Below are 11,027 nucleotides of genomic sequence, written 5' to 3'. Positions count from 1 at the left end.
TGATTTGCCAGACAGGACAACATTAAGCCGTACTGCTCTTAATGATGTTTACCTATCAATGAAAGCACATGTACAAGAACAAATTAACTCAGGGCCAAAATTTTACTCAATTACATTTGATATGTGGACACATCAATAAAGAATAAGAAGAACTATATTGCATTTACACTTCATTTAATAAATGATAATTTTGAAATGGTTTATTTTACTTTAGCAACTCATAACCCCAAAACAACAGCTGAGACTATTCTAACTAAGATTCATAAAATGGAAGAGGAATTTAATTTAAAAAAGAAAAAAATACAAATGGTCGCAGAAGCTGGGCCTAATGTTAGAAAAGGTGTTCGATTAGGTGAATATGAACACCACTTATGTTTGGGTCATGGTTTACACAATCTGGTTACAGTAGATGCTATTAAAAAGGTACCCTTTGTTGAAAATCTCATCAAAAGAATTAGAGAAATATAACTGCTCTAAGATATAAAACTGCAGAGGTTGAATTTGAATTCGAGGCAGATCAAAGAAAATGCCTAAGTACAATAGATTTAACACCAGACATGTTAGAACTTGACAACACTGATCCATACCCAGATACCCGTTTTCAAATTGGCAATTTCAATTATAATAATAATAATTCCACGCATATGAAAACCTTAAAATTAAATGTTCCAACACATTGGCCTAGTATATTAATTATGCTAGAAAGCATATCTGGATTAAATAAGAATTTAATTAATAATGTTTTGAAAAGAATTGGGAAGCACTTTCTCAAATTATCAAACTATGAATTTGATCTGGTAGAAGAACTATTAGCATTTCCAAAATTTAAAGAAACTGTCGAATTTCTATCAGTACAAAAAAGGCCTATTTTAAACTTGGCTTCACTTTTTTGAAGTGAAAATGAAACACATTTAATAGTAAATGATAGTGATAGTTCTGAAATCATTTCACTTAAGGATAATATGTTAAATAAACTTGCGTTACTATTTCCTGTTTGTAATCTACAAGTAATAATATATAAGTATATTCTTTTATTTTTTAATTATCTAGGTTGGCTTCTCTTTTAGATCCTAGAATTCAAAAATTGCAATTGTGTCAAAGTATTTAATAGAGCAAAATTGCTCAGCTTCGAATTTATAATAAAACATCTTAAACTTATAGAGAATGATGATAATCAGGTAGTAAATATAGCTAATGAGGATCAAAAGAAATTATTAAATTCAAGTTATTTGACAAAATTGGCAAATAAACATTCAAAATATATAAATTATGATTCCAAGTTAAGTGACTTAGAACAGGAATGCCACAGTTTTCTTGGAAAATGACATTCACGAGATGTGGACGTTCTAAATTTTTGAAGAGAAAAGAAGAGTGAACTTCCCAATCTTTCCAGGCTCGCCAAAAAAATTCTTTGCATTCCGGCGACTAGCACATTTAGTGAAAAAGTTTTCTTTACCGCTGGATTGACATTAAATTCAACGAGATCGTCATTATGTCCCGAATTTAAATAAAATAATTTTTATACATAATTATAAAATTACGAAATCGATTTTGAATTTATAATGAGTGTACTATTAAATAAATATTAAAAAATATGCCAAGATATCTGTAGAGTAGTGTATATTTGTTTTTTTTTAAAATTATTAAACAATTAAAAATTTATGTTATAAAAATTTATAACTGCGCCCATTTACGCCGATTTTGTTGACGGCGGCTAAAAAGTGGCGCGCCGCCGGTAGTCGATTAGATTTTTAAAAATTACCCCGGCCGCTGATAGTTTTATCGGCGTACAGGTCTACTTATACCTAGTATTTAATATAAAATAATTCCCAGGCAAAGTACAAAGCCTTAATAATTTTAATAAATTCTTCCAAGCACAATTAACTTTGGTAGTTAAGAACTGAAGTAAAATATTTAAATAATCATAATGAATTTAAAAATACAATCAAAATCAGATTTTAATGGGCCTTGATTTTTTGATCAGGCCGAGCCCAGGTCTGCAAAAAAATTTGTTTTAGGCCATGTCTGACCCATAGTTATTAATAAAAAAATTCTCAAGCGTCCAAGCTCATAATAATTTTGAAAAATTTTCCCCAAGCCCAGCCCAATATAATTTATAAAAATATTTTCCAAACCCAGCTCAACCCATAATAATTTTATAAAATGTTTCCTCAAGCCTGGCCTACCCATAGTAATTTTCAAAATTTTTCCTAAACCTGAAGATAGGTATATCTCTAAACACCGTATCTATTTTTAATTCTATTATTTTAACCCAGCTCACCTCTATATTAGACCAATGCCAACCCATTAAGATTAAGAGTGAATACTATTTTTTTGAATAAAAATATAGCTTTTACTTGAGGGCTATATAAATATTCTGCGTTAAATATTACACCTATGCCTAATATTAAGAAAAATTCTCAAGCCAGGTCCACGCACTTAGGAAAATTTTCTCAAACCCACCAAAAACAATAATAATTTTGGTAGTTGAGAACTGAAATAAAATATATAAAAAGTCACAATGCATTTAGAAATACAATCAGAATATGAAAGTTGCATCAGACCAATTTCTAGCCTATATTTAAAATTAAAAAATTTTCAGGAATCTAAGACCATAATAATTTTGAAAAATGTTTCCCAAGCTATGTCCAAGTCCATATTAATTGTGAAAATCCCAAGCCTAGGAAAATCCAGAATAATTTATTTATTCCTTGAATCCAGAAAAGATGTAAGGGGTTTATAAGAATTAAATCTGATATGTAAATATTTTTTTTGCCATTTTATATTATTGAGAAAATTTTTCAAAATTATCATCAAATGAAGGGGAAATATCTGATTTACCTATCATTCTACTGGTTAGCTCCTTGTATTTTGAAATTCATGAATACATATTAGTACAATGCTGAAAATATTTTCATCCTAATTTAAATTTTAAACAAACCAGCGCCCTTCCAAATGATTTATTACTTAGTTACAATATATAAAATTAAATTTAAGACATTTACAATAGAAAGAATAAAAAGATATTTAAGTTAACAAATAATAGGAGGTTAACTTCAATCATAGTCAAATTATATATAAGTAAAACAAAAAGTTTATACATTTAATCAAAAATGGTATAATAAGTTATGAATAATATACAATCTACAATTATGAAGTTATGAGAAAATATACAACACTATGAAATGCATGTAGAAAGGTCAAATTTTCAGAAGAGATATGAGAGATGCAAATATTTACCTATGCATAAAAATTACCTAATTAAAAGTTTTTTTTTTCTTTAGCTTTCACCTTTTCTGGTGGTAAGCTCCTTCAATATCTCTCTCCACTTTATGTTATTCATACTATCTCTTTTATCTAATTTATACTTCTTCATATTGGCTCTAACTTTATGGCCCCATTGAAGTTTCGGCCTTCCTCTTTTATGTTTGCCCATCACTTCCAAATTATCAACCTTTTTTCCTATAAATTTTCATAGGACTTCTTATTGTGTGCCCATACCACCTACATCTGTTCACCATTATCTTAGCATAACTTCCTATTATTCTTGTACTTAGCACCTTATTTTTTCTTGATACCCCAGCAATCCTCCTCAACATTGTCATCTCAATAATTTGTAGACTTCTCTCATCTGATTCTTTGGTTGGCCATGTTTCCGAATGGAACTGTAAATTTTTCCCTTCAATGTGTGTGGGATTCTTTTAATTTTTCCCTTCAATTTGTGTGGGATTCTTTTGTCAGAGCATTTCAGATAAAGATCTCCACTTTAACCATCCTGGATTAATTTTACTCTTTCTCTATTGTGCCATTTGTTTGTTTAGTAGAGTCCAAATATTTGCAGCTTTCAATTGCTGATATTTGCGATTCATTTTTATCAATGGTTTCTGTTTCATCTCCTATCACCATATATTCTGTCTATTCTCTGTTTATTTTTAGTCCATGTTTTTCAAGAATATTTATACAACTTACATCTTTCTTCCATTTCATCCTTGGATTCTGAAAGTATTACAATATCATCTGAAAATATCATATTCCACAGAACTGTTTGCTGTATAGACTGTGACAATACATCTATTACTGTTATGAAGAGAAGTGGGCTGAGAGCCGACCCTAGATGAACTCCTTCGGCTATTGTAAAACCTGTTGAAATACCAGTTGTGCTATGGACCATTGTTGTATGACCCCTATACATATCCTGTATTATTCTGATATATTTTTCGGGAACCTTTTCGTGGCGTAGCGCCCACCAGATAGGTTTTCTTGGGATTCTATCGAAGGCCTTTTCTAGATAGAGAAAGACCATGTGTAGCTTTTTTCTTTTCCCTGTATTTTTCACTCAATTGCCTAGTTGCGTGGGTAACATCAGTTGTTGATCTCCCAGGCATAAAGCCAAACTCTCTCCTATTTCGATTATGTCTCTTAACCTTTTTTCTATTATTGGAGTTTAAGACAGTGTGACATTAGTTTTTCCCCTTTATTTTTGAAGATATGAACTAGATAACAGAAATGTTTTTATGATACCAAAAAAGAATATTTTAATATTTAATAACTAAAAAGTTCATATGAACCATTTTTTATTAATATTTACTTAAATGATTTAAAAATTTTTTTTAGCCCACGCGCCCATTGCTTAAATTTTTTAACCCTTCCACCCGGCCACCCATAGTTTAAAATTTTTTAACCCGCCCGCCTGCACGTTCTTCCATTTTTCATTTCCCAGTATTTTTTTGAACAGATTTGTGAGGAGATGTATTCCATCTACTCTTAGTGCTTTAAGGCTTTCTATTGAAATATTATCTGGACTCCTAGCTTTATTGTTTTTCATATATTTGAGTGCCATAGCTTTGGCCCTACCCACCGACTTTGTAGCTATTCTCTTGGATTTTATGTAATTTGTCTTGTCATTGGGTTTTTGGATTTGTACCATATTTTATATAGAGCTTTTTCTACTTTATGGTGGTTTGTACATCTTCAGTTCACCACCATAGTTCCTTGAATGATTTGTTGCCTCCCCTTGTCAAGCTTAGTGTCGATTTGGCAGTGTCTATTAATCTGGATGAAAGGTCTGTCCACATTTTTTCAATGACTTGTGAGGAATTCATTGTTTCAATGTTTGCATTGATTGCAAAGGCATCTGTCATTGATTTTAATCTACCCCATTTAATGCATGGTTCAAGTTTTATCTTGTTTTGAATGGAATTATTTGTGATGTGTAAATCATGGGATCTTTTAATCTTCTGCGAGAGATTTCCTTACACCACTTTCATATATTATTAAATAACTGTCCATCTTCCTATAGTAGGTGTTGGTTAAGGCAAGGTCGAAGGCTTGCGCAAATTTCAGTACATGCTCTACTTCATCCTTTCTTTCTCCATATCCAAAACAAACCATAATGCCTTTTGTAGCTGTCTCTTGCTTTTCCCACATGCGCATTTAAGTCGGCACCTATTATGACTAGGTCATCCTTAGGGATTTCCATTTCATCAAGGATAGCTCTAAAGTCACCTTTCTCCGTTTTCTACTACTGAAGAGGTTAGATCTTGACTGAGGATGATGCCGAAACCTTTCCTATTGCTAGCAATTCCATTATAGTACAATTTATACCCATCTCCAATCGTTAAAGTCTTCTGACCTTTCCATTTCGTCTCTTGTGCATGCTATGTCAACTTTTCTCTTGTTCAACATTGATGCCAATTCTCTCGTCTTACCTTTAAGTGTACCAATATTTAAATTTGCTAACCTTGTCTTCTTTGCTTTAACCTTTATTTTACTTTTAAGCAGGATGGAGGTCTACACCCTGCGCGTCGCTTGGAGGGAACGCCCTTTTCATATTCGTATTTTAATTTGCGTCCTTCATTTTTGTTTATTGGACAAACCTTAGCACCCGGCTGTCCAAGCCTGTCGGTGACCGGGGTGTCATCTCTAAGTTCCAAAATTCATCTTACAATATGTTTTTACACATCATTCATCGAAGAAAAATCCGAAAATTTTAACGTTCCTTACCAGGATCGAACCTGGACCTTCTGTTTCCAAGCCTACATCATAACCCACTAGGCCACTCAGGCGATTCAATTAAAAGATATATAAAATTCTATGTGGAAGAATGCTTCCTTAAGGGTTTTTAATGATGGAAGGCACAAAGCACACCTTGGTAACACAAAACTCTCATCTAGCAAGAATAAGATTTTAGATTATAAATTACAAATACAAATGATTAAAAATTTGTTTAAAAGATTTTTTAATTGAGCATATAAATTAAAATTTATTATATAAAAATAATGAAAAATTATAGAATAACCCCAAATAAATATAAATTTTTAAATAACACCTCATAAGATAGGAAAATTTCTAATTCATCTATCAAAAGCAGAAAATTTTGATACCCCAATATAATAGTATAAATTTTAAATTATACATAAATTCAAGAATTAAAATAGTATTTAACCTTTCAATATTCTGGTGGGGTATATGAAACCCCAGGCATGTTAGAAATGATATTACATAAAAACGGTTAAATATTATGATCTGGATTCTTCAGTAGCTTCATCAAATATATCTTAGAATCTATATTCTAAATTTCATATATTTTGGTTGAGTAGTTTTTAAGATATAAGCATTTTGTGACTGATTGGGGTTTGTGAGACCCCATCAGAGTAAATTTGTATGTTTTATATTTTTTTTATATTTGAATGTATTAGTGTAATTTTTTTCTATATTAAAGAATAAAGATCCATATTATGAATTATCATGATTATATGATGGATAAGTTATTATTTTAATTTTAAATTTAAAAAAAGTAAACTTTTTTTAAAAAATTTTGGCACAAATTATAAATTATCCTCATAATCTTTAATCTAGGCTTAAGAAATAAAAATATTTAAATATTTTATCAAGATTAAGGTTAGATCTATCTTATATCCAAATATCAAATGAAAATAATGAATATTACTGGTTATATATACATTTGAAATTGGGGTCTATTAAACCCTACCCGAGTACTAATGTCATTTTTTTTCACCGGATTATTGAAGGGTTAAATAAATTTCTTATTCATCTTGAATTGGTAATTGATACATTCAAAGTTCTACTGATCCCTAAAAATTCAGGAATAGGTATAATATTAATTGTGTATTCAGTCCATTCAATGCACATTCTAGTTTTTCGTCTGGACTGATATTTATCATATAATCAAATATGGAACAATGATATTAATTGGCATAGATTTAGAAAGAGGAATAAAAGTGTTTGATTTTCTAACTCTAAAATAATTAAAAATTTACTTTGATATGAACTACTATTTCTGAAAGTGCTACCATCACATCTATAAATATAAATTTGTAATTGCTATCAGCTAAACCAAGCAATTTTTTAAAAGATTTATAATGTTAAAAATGGGTTCCAGATTTTGCAGGACTATTTATATGTGCTTACCATCTAATGCAGGGTTGCCAGGTCAAAATTTTCAAATTGCGGGAGAAATTTGGTATTATGCGGGAGAAATATGAAAATTGCGGTTGAAATATAAAATATGCTAAAATAAATTTTTTGCCGGCCGAAGGCCCGCTAACTGTCGACCTTCGGCCGGGATTTTAAATTGACTTAATTAACCGCCTATTATTTTTTATAATTAGTTTATATAAATAGAAAGTCGGTAACTATTTATCAAAATAAAATAACATCTTGATTTATTAAAATATATTAATTTATAAAAAAAACCAACGATCTTTTTTAAATATAAAAGAATGTAAACAAGATTAGATTTTATTAAAAAAACGATTTTAATTTTACAATTAAAAATATATTTTATGGGAATGTTTCGCAAAACGACCGCAATTAAAAATCTACCGTGTGTGTGTATAACAACATTATAGAGATAGGCGCTTGATTATCTCGGATCACGTTTAAATACATAATAAGGTACTCCAAAAATAAGAAATAATACAGATGCAACTACAGTTGCGGCAATTTTAATCACTTATCTTGTAGTACAACATTCACAGAGATACTTATCATCACAATGTTGGTAGAATCTTTTCCCCATAATATTTAACGACTCTAATATAAATGAAAATTTAGAACAAAAATGAGCAATGCTATCATCAATGCTTTAGAACCTAAATCAGGAGGTCAATTCTTGACGATTTGAAAGATGGGCATACATATGCAATTCATATCTGCTTCAGGCGCGTAACAAATGGATCGCAAATTTGACTGTTTTCATAAATATCATTTTAAGCTAATAAAAATTTTATCGACCCCCCCCCCCTCCCCACCTAAATTTTACAAATATTTGAATATCAATTTTCCAACATAAAACTTATTTTTTATAAATAAATTTTATTAAAATTTACTTTCCTTGTGAGTACATTAACTTTATTCAAAAATATTAATAAAATGGAAAAATTTTTAGTCAAAGAGATTGAAATCAAACAGTAATTTATTTTATTATTATATAATTATTTTATTAAATTCAAAATTATTAGTGAGTTAGAATTAATAAGTATTTTTAATAATATTTTAATAATTAATAAATATCTATAATTTTTTTCATTCCATTTTGTAGAACAAGAAATAGAAATACAAAAGTTAAATAAGGCTGAGCATGAAAAAAAGTAATGTGTCGTCAGAAGCGATATCATTATTGATTTCAATTGATTAATCAGAGTTATTGCTGCTAGTTTCATCAATAAATTATATTCCTATAGCTCACTACTTTGTAGACTACTAAGCAATGTTTTTTAACATACCTAAAATCTAATATGCTCAAATTTAGATTTAGTTCAGGTTATTGATTTGGCGGAAAATATATTTAAATAGGTAGATAAATACAATAAGAATGAATGTAGATGAATATTTGCACAATATTTATCTAGACATTGAATCGAAAGCTAAATCTTAAGGTATAACACTAATTAAGCCTCGTCTAGCACCCAGGCAATTGATCTAATATAAATGTTGACTTAACTGAAAAATATTATGAAATATCCATTTTCATCTCATTCTTAGATACTTTATTATCGCAAATTAAAGTAGATTTTTAGATAAAAAAACAAGTCTTGAATCTTCAAATTTTAGTACCTAAAAACCCTTCATTTTCTGATGCTACTATTGGTAAAATTAAAAATTTAGCAAAATTTTATTCCTATGATATTGATACTGAAATCAATTTAATCAGTGAATTCGAATTGTCGTATAAATATTTACTACTTTTGGTTATTTTACCTAAGCATGCTATTGATTCGCTCAATCGGTCTAAGGAAACCTTGGTTCAATTTCCAAATATTTTGAAATTTTTTTATATTCTTGCATATTTGCCTATTACAACATGTACGAATGAAAGGACCTTTTCCAACTTGTGAAGGTTGGAAACTTATTTACGAAATAATGCTTCCGAATCTCGGCTAAATGGGTTAGCTCTGTTAAATATCCACAGAGATTTGGTTCCAACGATAAACGAAATTCTTGATGAATTGGCAACTTTCCCACGAAAATTAAAAATCATATTATAATTATAGTATTTAATAAAAATTTTGTATAATATTGTATTTGATAAGAAAAAAAAAACTTGTTTTTTAAATTATTTTCTAGTCAATATTTTAACACACTACTATTAGTATTTTCAATAAAAAAATTATATTCTACTTATATTGTATGAGAATTTAAGCTGAGGCTAGATTTTATTATCAATTTTTAACTGTAGAGATGAAGAGAGCTGTAGCATGATTTTGTGAATCTTTTTTAATAAAGAATATTCTGATTGCAACTGAATATTAACTGGATGAAGTAGATTTCCTACATGTGAAATGAATCCCGAATATGCTTCTGCCATTTCATACTCGAAAAAATTTTTCAAAATTTTAGGACAGCTTTTAAAATCTTTATTTAAAATATATTTTTTTAAGGGTCTGTAAAATTTAAAAAATATATCGATGGCAGATATTAATGACAACCACCTGATAGGTATATATCGCAACAACTCACACCATTCCTAGTCAGACCACTTCACCAACTCTTTTAGTTGATGAACTAAATTCGTTAAAACATTTCATCACAATTGTCGTAGTTTTATATATGAATTTATATTAAATTTTGCATAATGCCAATCAACCAAAATAAATAAGGTTGATTTTTAAAATTATTTTATATTTTTCGTGTTCGAAGATAATTGTAAAAAAATATTTTAATTATTTGTCTTATAAAATTTATTATTAAAAAATTACCATGAAATGTTTCGTTTCTGATTTTTTTTGACGATTATAAAATTAGTTTTTTTTATACATATGTTATATTGAAAGTGTTGAAACTTAATAAAGAAAATTAACATCATCCAATAGTTTCAATTTAATTGCAGAGTAAGTTTAGGAAAGGTTGGAAGCAGGGATGTGAACCCTTCGACAAAAAAAAAGGTCCGGGTTCGGTAATAAATATAAAAAGGACCCGGGTCCAGGGTTCGGGTTCAGAGGAAACATAAAAATAATGACTCATAATAAGACTTTTTTTCATTCATTTTTTATTATACTTCAATATATACACATTTATAATTCGAAATGAGATAATTTATATTTTAAATATTTTATTCAATCGCACAATCATAATATCTTCTAAAATATCATCCTTCAGATTTCCACGTAAATTAGACAAAATATATTTCAACGATGAAAATCCACGTTCTACGCTTACCTAAAATAGATAGTCATTTTTATATTACATAAATTATTGTACTTGTGTCGCCGGTACAGCCATGACGATTCTAGACAAGGTATATAATTCTGGATATATTGAAGAATTTTCCTTTCAGAATTTTAAAACGTTTGTATCTCTATTTATTCTCATAACTTCCGAGAACTTTTAAAGATACAATAGATATTTTTTGCTCCTTTCTATCATATGATAATTTAATTTTTTTTCTCTCTATCTAATAGTAAAATTTCCAGATCATCAATATCGTTATCATTATCATTGTTATCGCTACAACCAGTAGATATTGTTGTAACCTCCAATACATTGTAAATAATAGAGTTTGTATG

This window comes from Gordionus sp. m RMFG-2023, chromosome 2 (assembly GCF_954871325.1).
Source record: "Gordionus sp. m RMFG-2023 chromosome 2, tfGorSpeb1-WG-v2, whole genome shotgun sequence".
NCBI classification, from domain to species: Eukaryota; Metazoa; Nematomorpha; class Gordioida; order Chordodea; family Parachordodidae; genus Gordionus; species Gordionus sp. m RMFG-2023.
This window is presented reverse-complemented; position numbering follows the sequence as displayed.